The sequence below is a fragment of the Curcuma longa genome, chromosome 18, assembly GCF_044706935.1.
Source record: "Curcuma longa cultivar G26 ecotype Majalengka, Jawa Barat chromosome 18, ITB_CL_G26_1.1, whole genome shotgun sequence".
Taxonomy (NCBI): Eukaryota; Viridiplantae; Streptophyta; class Magnoliopsida; order Zingiberales; family Zingiberaceae; genus Curcuma; species Curcuma longa.
Window position 1 is genome coordinate 3,469,823 of NC_133878.1, and position 10,778 is coordinate 3,480,600.

The window sequence follows — 10,778 nt, forward strand, 5'->3', positions numbered from 1 at the left end:
CTACAAGACATTCATTAGTTTGATGTATTGATATTTTCTATACTTGATTTATTTCTTGTAAAAATTTACTAATGGGAATGTTCTGTAAACTTTTTTGCTTTTCATATTTCCAGTCCACAATCATGAACAAATGCTAAAGCACTTCACCATAATCTTTATTACATTGTTATTATCTTATGAATTCATTTTGGAATTCGATACATCTCTTTGACACAAATGATTTGAGACATATTAGAAGTCCTGTGAAAATGTTATGAAATGTGTGATCAACCAACTTATCAAAATTGTTGAGCTAGCCAAATGTTTCCTATTAGAGTTTGTCTCTAAGCAATAAATTCCATTTGGTGGGGAAAATCAAGTTATTGACAACAGCTTATGTGAAGCATGTTACGTTAGGCAATAGATGAAGCTTAGATATTTTGCCTCTCTGTCATTGCCCTAGACATATAGAAGTGTAGATTGCTTATTCATCACTACAGGTATGGGTTCAACTTTCAGCATTTTTGTGTTTAGACAATTCCTTTTCCATCAAACTCCATAGGGATGTTGAAGATAAACTAGCAAGAGAAATATTGACAACATATATTTTGATTTTTTTTGTTCTAATTATTAAAGTTAAGTAGATCAGGAGCAATGGTGAAATCCTAAAGTGTTAAGAGTTTAATTAGATATTTTTAATTTTGTTAAACCTTATAAATTTATCTGTTCTCGATTAATATATTTATAATATAATAAATAAACTTTGTAATTTAAGTTGGATAACATTATGTATCACATCAAGTAACTTATTACTTATAAATTATAATTAAATTATCACAACTTATTTACTAAATTTTATAATTAACTTATTAAATTATGATTAACTAAGTTTTAAATTTAATAATTATAATGAAATTATTTAATTATATAATTGTAACTATTACTTTAAAGTAAAAAAATTTATTTATAAAGTAAAAAATTATTTATGTTAAATAATTATAACTTATAATTATATTATATAATTTTTGTAATTATGTTTATAAATTATAATTTATTTAAATATATGTTATAACTTGTGATGCCTCAAAGTCTAATTTTCACTTACCAAAAGGTGTACTAGTTAGTGTCAGAGTAATAACATGAAACCAAAAACCATGTCAACAATTACCAAGTCAAGATAAAAAGAAGTTTTTAATAAACTATATATATTCATTTTTTCTACAAACGATACAACAAAATAATCTATTACCAAAACTTATATAAGAAAGCAAAAGGCATAATGAATACAACTAAAGTCGGAATCAACACATCGAGGCACATCAAGGATCTTTGAACAACTCTAAGTATTGACTAAAACCAATTATAACTTCAAAGATCGCCTATGCTTACAAAATTGAAGGCTATGGAAAAACACAAAAATGAACACTTAATGGATAAGTAAGAATTTAATTTGATTAAGAGATCATCAAAGTCAAATAAGTCACATTTTATATTATAACTTTAAGTTCTCATTTGAGATATTTAATCTATATATATATATATATATAATTAACTCTTATTCTCTTTGCACTTATTTATCATTAGTTAAAGTTGCCAATATATATTATTATCTATTATTATATGCAAGGTTTAAAATATCGAGCCGTGCCGAGGTTTCGGTCCGGATCGGAATGATACAGTTTCGGTACTGTATCGTACCGTGTTGGTATAGTTTCGATATTTTTAAAATATAAAATATATTAATTAAAATAAAAAATTTAATTTAAATATTTAAAAATAAAAAATAAAATATTTTTAAAAAATAATAAGATAATTTTATGAATTTTAATAAAGCCTATTTAAATTATTTCCAACTATAGCTAGGAATTGATTATTAAAATCCAATTAAACCCTAAGTTAAAAAACTCAAAAATCGTGACCGTCGCGCCCCCGATCGCATGAGGAGGCGTCGCCGAGCTTACGCGACGCCTCTGGTGGCATCGCTGAGCCCACACGACGCCTCTGGCGGCGTTGCGCGGCCTCGGCGACACCTCCGGAGGCATCTCTCGGCCGGAACCGCTGTGCCGGTGCCGGTCTGTTGGCAGAACGGAAAATTTTGCTTGTATCGCGCGATACGGTTCGAAATTTCAAACCCTGATTACATGTAAATGTACTTCTAATTATCATCTTTAAGTCACCACTAATAAATGTGTCTCCAATAAGTGAATCACTTGAGCCAAGGTCCTCAAGTGTATAATGACATCATATGATGTATAAACTAAAGCTTTCTTCATTGATATAGAATGATATAACTTCCTCACATAAATAAATATTAATCGCCGGCGACCACACTCACTATCACAACCTCATGGGTGGACAAGGATTCTAGTATAAGGGTAGGTTGAAAGCTTTTACTTTTTAGTATTTAAATAAATTTTTATACCACAATTATTCTACTTCGGATTTACATTTTATCAATTAGTACGAAGGACTAATCTAAATAAACTTTTTGATAAAAGTTGCCTAATTTCACCACGTACTAGCATATGTTCTCTAGGTAAAGTATACAACATAAAAACACGTGTATTAATGTATAAATCAACAAGTAGCAGGGAAGGGAAAACAAGATCTAATGACATGTATTAATTGAAGAATATTTTTTATATTTTGAAAATAAGTCCTTCCTAGGTTCATGCACAAGGAACACGTAAACAAGTCAAAGGATATATTTAGCTACCTCAATGTAAAACAAATAAAGATGTGAGGTCTGAAAATTAGTGAACATCAAAGGAATATCTATAAATATAATATTGAAATAACTCAGAAAACTCAAAATACAAAACTCTAGAAATTAATTAGAATTCTAATTCGATGGATTCAATCTTGATACTGGTACCTTGATATATCTCAATTACACAACTCCACTACTAACACCCAACCATTATTTTTCCATCGTAAACCAAATATACCTACCCTAATTAGAAATATAATAAAATATTTATGTTGCAATTTTTCCTTGATCGATGAAACAAAATAAGAGTTTCAATGATATGAAACACTTGAGCCAATCCCTAAATAACAAGTCAGGTCTAGATTAGTTCAACAACAATAATTATTTTTCAATATCAACAATAAAATTACTCATTGAAATCTTACATTCAACTTGATCGATGAACAAGGCAAGACTTGGTCATGGTGCCTTGGATACAACACGCCGACAATGGTGGTTTTGCCCAAGGGAGTAATTTTTTGTGGTGGCTGTTGGTGCTGAGAAATAGTCGGAAAGAAAAGGAAAAAGGAAGGGAAAGGGGTTGACTCAATGGGTGGTGGGATACAACACAGGGATAGGAAGGAGTGAAAAGGGAAAGGAAAGAAGGAGAAAAGATGCCAGTGGTTGCACACCTTTTCTCTGATTGCGAGCAGTGGTGAGGCAGGAAAAAGGCGAAAGAGGGAGATAGGTTTGGGAGGGAAAGGATGATTGACCAACAGGAGGAAAGAGATGGCCAACGTTGAAAGTGACTCCCTTTGCTCAAGCATGATAGCGGCCAAGCCACACAAGCATGGGAGAGGTAGTGACATCGTGCATTGTGCATTGCGTGTGCTGGAGAAGAGAGGCGATCAAGTGAGGGAAGAGTGTGGTGAAAGAGAATGAAGGAGAAGTATATATGACTCTCAACTCCTCAAAATTGCACTTACCCAATCCAATACCATTAAATCTGTTTATCCCATATGGAAATTTAGCTCAACCCTAATTTACCAAAATGAGTCTAAATGGATCCCAATTTGAACCCACGTGATCTTAATTGTAACCATAATCATAATGGCTAGTCTATAGGTTTCATCGAAACCTCTCTCAACTTTAACCCAACCTTGAAAATATTATTCGTTGTCTTGGTTTAAGATAATTCGCTGTCTAAAGAATTAAAAAAATTTAATTTAAGACACCAAAATTTAAATGGGATAAAAGTTGATATCTAACAGAATTGACCACATGAGAGGAGTGTATTAGATGGGACAAGTGGACTAGAGGGGAAGGACAGGTGAGAAAATCACAAAGGCCAATAGCATATGAGATGTGAGCTAATTGGATGTGAAGTCCAAGTGGTCTTGGTGAGTAGTGTGTTGGGGGAGTTGTGCGGATTCGGCGAACTGGATGGATCATGCATATTGGGATGGATAAGATGGATCAAACACTTTGAGCGGACCGGTCCATTGGATATAGATTAAGCATGTTGAGTTGGACAGGACAATTGGAAGGATTAAACAGACCTAAACAACCAAATATAGAATGAATGATTCCACATTTGAAATCATTCCATTAATATAACCAAACAAAAGAGAGGAAATAGATAATTCTGCGTATCAGCCCATTTATTTTCCATTTTGTTTCAATTTCATCTGATCCATTCCAACCTTTCAAAATGTTGATTAAGTAGGATTCAACAAACTGTGGATTATGAAGGTGCAAGTAGTAAGAGGATCTTTTGGATTTAAATTTAAGGATCAATGGCATTTCTTTGTGTTGTAGGAGCTACCTCTTGGGGGTGCTAAATTTGTCTTTAGATCCTTAATTTCATTCTCAAATTGAATCTGATTACTTAGTTGGAGTGATGATCCTGTAGTTGAACATTCTTTAATCTCAAGCAATAGAGGATCAAACGAGGGTGAGGCTTTGATTGACATCTTCTTGGGTACTAAATCTTTCATTTTCCTCTCAACATGGGGCTGCTGAGGTTATTTCTTTACAATGGTGGAGGAAGACATCAGTGAAGGGCACAATGCAAATTTGAGGTGATGATGAGATTGCTCTATTACTATATAATGCAACACTATTGAGATTTGTGTGACTCACCTAGAATCTCATTGGATTGTATGCCTCAATTGATAATCTGGTGGGAAAGAGGCGAACCTCTAAAACTGAACTTGCATGCTTGTATCAATGAGGCAAGGGGTTAGGAATTTTTATAGGTTTTTGCCATGTTCTGGTCTCATGAAGGCTTGGGTAAACTAGGGTTAACTCTACTAGAATTATTTCTGATTTGGTTTACTTAACCAATCTTAGTTTAAATGGGACTATTTTACTTGCATCAATATCGGCGGTTTTACATATATTTGTTTCTTTTGATGTATATGATGGCCACTTATTTATTTTTTTGATTGATATGATCAACCTTAAATGAACAATTAGATGGGTCAACTGCCCTGAAGACTCTTGCTTCAATTAAATAAATTTAATCAAAATTAATGAAGATAGATTTGCATCTTTTTTTTTGCACCCTTCATTTTGACAACAGTTTAGGAAAGCCAATTATCCTTGTTTCTAAAAGTGTTCCAGGCTATGTGGATATTCCATACCTATGTTGTGATGGCGACACCAAGTAGAAGTGTCCTAATCACGATGAAGGATGACCTTTTGGTAGGGATGTAGGAAGAGGAGTTTTGAGGAAGCGTGAGCATTCAGGAAGTCAAATGTGCTTCTCTGACAGATGATGAATCATAACTATCCTTCCTTTATTTCTTTAGTTTCTTTTTCCTCTTGATTAGACCAGCATCACCTTGTTTTGACAGAATTTATGTCGGTCAGCAGGGAAACAATCTCATGTCACCAGCCACTGAAACTCTGACACAATGGAGATTTTAAACCTTGCTAAGAGATGGTTATACTCCTTGAGGTCTGATTATAATGATTATTGGATTTGTTCTTAGATACAGTGATGAATCGATTAAGTGGACATGGGTGTAATAACCGTAATCTGATGATTGAAGATCTATTTTAGAAAACATACCTAATTGTCATTATTTTGATGTATAATTGTGTGCCAAAAATTGCTTATTGAACTAATAAATTATCATCTATACCAGTTAGATTCTTGGCTTTGCCATTGTCTATTCTGTGGTTGTTCTAGGGCCATTATAACACTTCATTTTTGTTTGCTTAAGTTTGTTATGCCCAACATAAGATCAGTTAGTCTCATGTGCATTTGTCAAAAATAATGAATAAAATAATTCTTTTCCAAGATTTCAAAAATATAACTTATTTGAATGATTATTGTAATCTAAAGTCTAATTAAAATTCTCTTCTACATTTCCTGGACACAATTTGTCTACATTGTATAAGTATGAATTTTGTCTTTTGTAAGGCTAAGACTGTAACCTGTGTTTGAGTATCTGATACGAGGAGCCTTCACCACTTGCTAGAAGGCTGCCTAAAAATGACCCATTATGTTACCATCCTAATATGATGCATAGGTGATCTAGTTTCACTAGTATCAAGGTAGCATAATAGTTGGACCAACATGGCTCTGATGATGATGAAAAAAAGCCTCTTCTATATTTTTATTGTTTCATTTTGCTTTTATCTTGTGTATTAAGCTAGCTATTAGTTTTTTCATAGACATGTTGTGTCCTTTATCTGAGTGATATTTCTGAACCATGATACTAATGTTTGGAACATTTCAGTTTAAGACCTTGTTCACTTGATGTTTTCTTGTAAGTTGAAGCTGGTGGTACTACTTTTAACATTTTTTTGTGTTCTTGCAATGCCTTAGCTCTTCTATATGCATATGGATCTTATATATGCATATGCTGCTGTTTTTTTTTTTTTTTTGGCTCATGTATGCATTTCCTTATAGTTCAGATCTTCATTGTCCTTTGATGCATTGTTCTTATTCTTTTTCAAAGGATAACTATTTTGAAGAAGCTTTGAAGATGAGGAATCTTCTTGAGGAGTTCCACTCATTTCATGGAAAACATAAACCAACTATTTTAGGTGTCCGAGAACATGTCTTTACTGGCAGGTATATTGGTGTTTCTATTACATGGCACCCTGTTTTGAATGCGTATTGTTTACCTGAACATTTCCATACAGTGTTTCATCTTTGGCGTCATTCATGTCCAACCAAGAAACAAGCTTTGTAACTCTTGGCCAACGAGTTCTTGCTAATCCACTCAAGTAAGTGTTAGTTACTAGAATTTGTTTTTTTCCTTCCCTTTTCATAATTTGTAATATGAAATTTATATTTTTCCCATAATTCTATAGAGTGCGGATGCATTATGGCCATCCAGATGTTTTTGATAGAATTTTCCACATAAGCAGAGGTGGTATAAGCAAGGCATCCCGTATTATAAACATCAGTGAAGATATTTATGCAGGTCAAAACTGACTTCCTTCTGATTTTAGGAAACTTATTTCCTAGTTTAGTGAAATTATTTCTCTTTGGTTTTTGTTATTTCATACAGTGAATTAACTATTATTTTCTTAAACTTTAAATAATTTTATACCAACTATTATCCAAATGTGCCTAACTTGGCACATCTTTAAGTCTCATAAGATAACAAGTGAGATGCAGTACTTATGACCTGAGGGTATAATTCTATGCACAAGGAGAAATCCTCTCTTAATGACAATTCATTAGAGAATAAACCCTTACATCATCATAAAGAAATGACATGAGATAAGCGTGCCTCACATAGCTGTAAGTAAATCGGAAATGTTTATTCATTTTTCAAGGTATAAGAAGACATGATTCAATGTGTAAGAACATCTCATATATTAATGGAAAATATTGCAAAAAAAGTATTTTTTATAAAAGAAAATACGTCATGCTGTCTAGAAGTTAAATGCTAAATGGATGAAAAGTAAGCAAAATTAATTTGTGCTTAGTAATACAATAATAAATTAACAACTGCACGCAACATATGCAATTTATGCTTAGTATTTTTTTTTCTTCACATTTCAGATAGATGGGAGTTTTTTTAGTTTTTTTTTAACCATTTATATTAGCCACTAATTTACTTCCAGATTTTCACAACAAATGTTATTTTACTTTTGACTTATTTTATAACAATTTCACATTTCCGAGTGTAGTTGGTTTTTGAAAACCTATCATACACTTTATTAAACATTGCACTAATTTATAGTAACGTATTATTAGGTTATTTCCAAATAAAAATTATAGTATATATGAAACATGCAAAATTCCGAGTAAATATAAATTTAAATAGATAAACGAAAAATGTTAAGTAGATCATCTTGTTTATAATTTAAAATCTTCCCTCTAGCTGGGGCCACACAAGATAGCCTACATGTTGATAAAACCTAGAAAGTTAACATTATTCAACCATCATTTATCTTGACAGTTCAGTTTATTTAAACTCAGTTCACTGATTTAGCATCGTTTTTGTAAAATAATATGAAATCTTGCTTTATTACAAGAGATAAGCTTCTATTTATACACGAATATAGGGACCTATTCTAGGAGAATTATTCTATAAAAAAAGAAAAACAGAATATTTATCTCTAAATATTCTAACAGCTTCTTAAAGGATTGACTGAGAAATTTAGAAAAGAAATAGAGTTTTAAAGATATAAGATTGAAATGCACTAGATATTCTCTTGAAATAATTGATCAAATAGAGTGTGTAATTAGGCGGGGTTAGACTGAGTCGATCCATCTTGTACCTTAGTGATCTTGCAAGATGAAAGGATAAATAACGTTTGTTGCTCGTGGGCTAGTCATTCAACCTTGTTTCCATCCACCACTCGCTGGACTTGGTGCTTCTTTGTTTGCTTTCTTGTTCAACACAGAAAGAGAGATGTTACTTTGTAGCAAGAGAGATCTTCTCTTGAGTGTCTATCAATATGAGCCCTAAAACTCACCTTAAGTAAAATACTATGCCGATGTAAAGAACCCAATTAAACTTTATGATTTGCAATACTACATAATATTTATTTTGACTATCTGTTAGTGCAACTAATAACAATTTTTACTACCATGGTCAAATAGAACCTATAGTTTTCTTCCATCTCTAATTGAAGATACTAATGGAGGTTTAAACCTTCACAAATGCACTGACAAATTATGAAGGGTTGCAACGAAAATGATAGATTGAGGTTCTAGTGAAGTATACTATCATGGTCAAATAGAACCTGTAGTTTTCTTCCTTCTCTAATTGAAGATACTAATGGAGGTTTAAACATTCACAGATGCACTGACAAATTATGAAGGGTTGCAACGAAAATGATAGATTGAGGTTCCAGTGAAGTATAATACTTGAAGAGACAAGGAGATGTTAGAAAGGAGACTTAGTAATGTTCTTACATCTACTTGAGGGAAAAAATAGAAAGAGGATACTAGAAAAACTTAGAGAGAAGATTACAATTGTAGCACAGAGACTTAGAGAGAAGATTACAAAAGTAATTGATAATCTCACTTTTAAAACTCTAAGTCTTATTTATAGCCCAAGAGAATAGATCTGGATCATTGATTGTAGATGAATTTTCTCTTGGCCTTGATTCGTTGATGCGATCCTAACCATTGATCAGAGATAGACTTTGATCGTAGTCATTAATTAAATAAGGATAAATTTTATCTTTAATAAAAGATAAAGAGAATTATCCTTAATAAAAATTAAGTATTTATCTTGATAAAAGATAAAACTGATCAAAGTCAACGGTTAAAAAGTCAATGGTAAAAAAGTCAACGACCAAACTTCCAACTGGTCAAGCTTAGTCAAAGTCAACTTGATTTTTTTGTAGGTAGATCTTCTGGGTGATTATTACCGGAGTCAGGCTCACCCGAACCTGACTCGGCTGTTCCGGTTGAGAGTGCGTCTGGACTCGGACCTTCCTCGCCGTAGGAGTTGAACAGTAGGAGGGGAGGAGAAGAGTGCGTGCTTCAGGGGCTTCAGGACCTCCCTTGAAGCTGGATCGCAGCAGGACTGTTGGCCTTGAACAGTAGATAGCGCTGGGGGCGATGGCCGCTTCAAAGTAGCCTGAGACTCCGCCGGAGCCGATGAAAACCCGCAGCAGCTTCAGAGATGGCTTGCGATCACAGGGAACGTCAGTAGGACGGCCAGGGGTGCCCCGGCGCGACCACTCCGACGCTCAAGGTCAGGGACGGAGGAAGGAGATGAACAGTAATGCACTTGAGCGTAAAGAGGAACAAAGAGGAACAAAGAGGAAAAACTTACAGAATCAAGGAGGGAGTGGTCGTTTTAAGGAGAGATGAGCGTGCATACCTGTCACGTCATCATTTACAAGATGTCCCACCATAATTAATTAGATGTCAGGAACAATCAAGCACAATAGTCATGAGTCCCATCTCTGGTAGGTAGCTGTCATGTCATTGCCCACGTGGGTGTTTAGAGAGGGCGGCGATAATAAATGAAGGGCGTGGGCCAGTCAGAGAACATGATGGGACATGCCAGGGCACTGTAAGGCGAGTCTGCTGAGGACTCGGATTCGGCCTGGTGAGGAGGATTCGGCAAGCTGCTGCCGTATGGAGGATTCGGCAGGCTTCTGCCGGATGGGGAGGATTCGAGGGCAGGCTTCTGCCGGATGGAGGATTCGGCAGGCTTCTGCTGATTCGGCAGGCTGCTGCCGGATGAGAGGACTCGGCTAAGGGTAGAGCCGACTGAGGGACTCGGCTTAGGGATAGTGCCGAATAGGTCCTTCACTTGGGAGGTGGCCAACTGGCCGATTCGGCGAAAGTCGATAGCCGGATGGCTATTCGGCGAATGCAATTCGGCAAGACGGAGGCCATTCGGGTGGTTACCTATGTTGAGTGACTTGATTCGTCAAGTTCGAGGATCCAACCGGTTGCGTTCTTTGGGAAGCGGGACCAGACTTAGACTCGAGTTCGACCATGATGCGCCCATTGGATTATCCCCGGAACACCGGCCTTTCGCCCCTCGAGCATGCTTCCTCCCGGCTTCTCGTCCCTCGGACGTCGCGCACGTCCTTCTCGCTCTACCGGCGTACTCTTCCGTAGCTTCCGCGTCCCTCGGATTGCACCGAGTTCGTCGGCTCACTTCCTTGT

At 35.1% G+C, this 10,778-nt stretch overlaps 1 protein-coding gene across 2 annotated transcripts in view; it reads left to right on the plus strand.

The window, feature by feature from the left end:
- The window catches only part of LOC141812319 (callose synthase 9-like), a 76,293-nt gene that overhangs the window by 5,238 nt on the left and 60,277 nt on the right, over positions 1-10,778 (plus strand). The window lies entirely within an intron of this gene.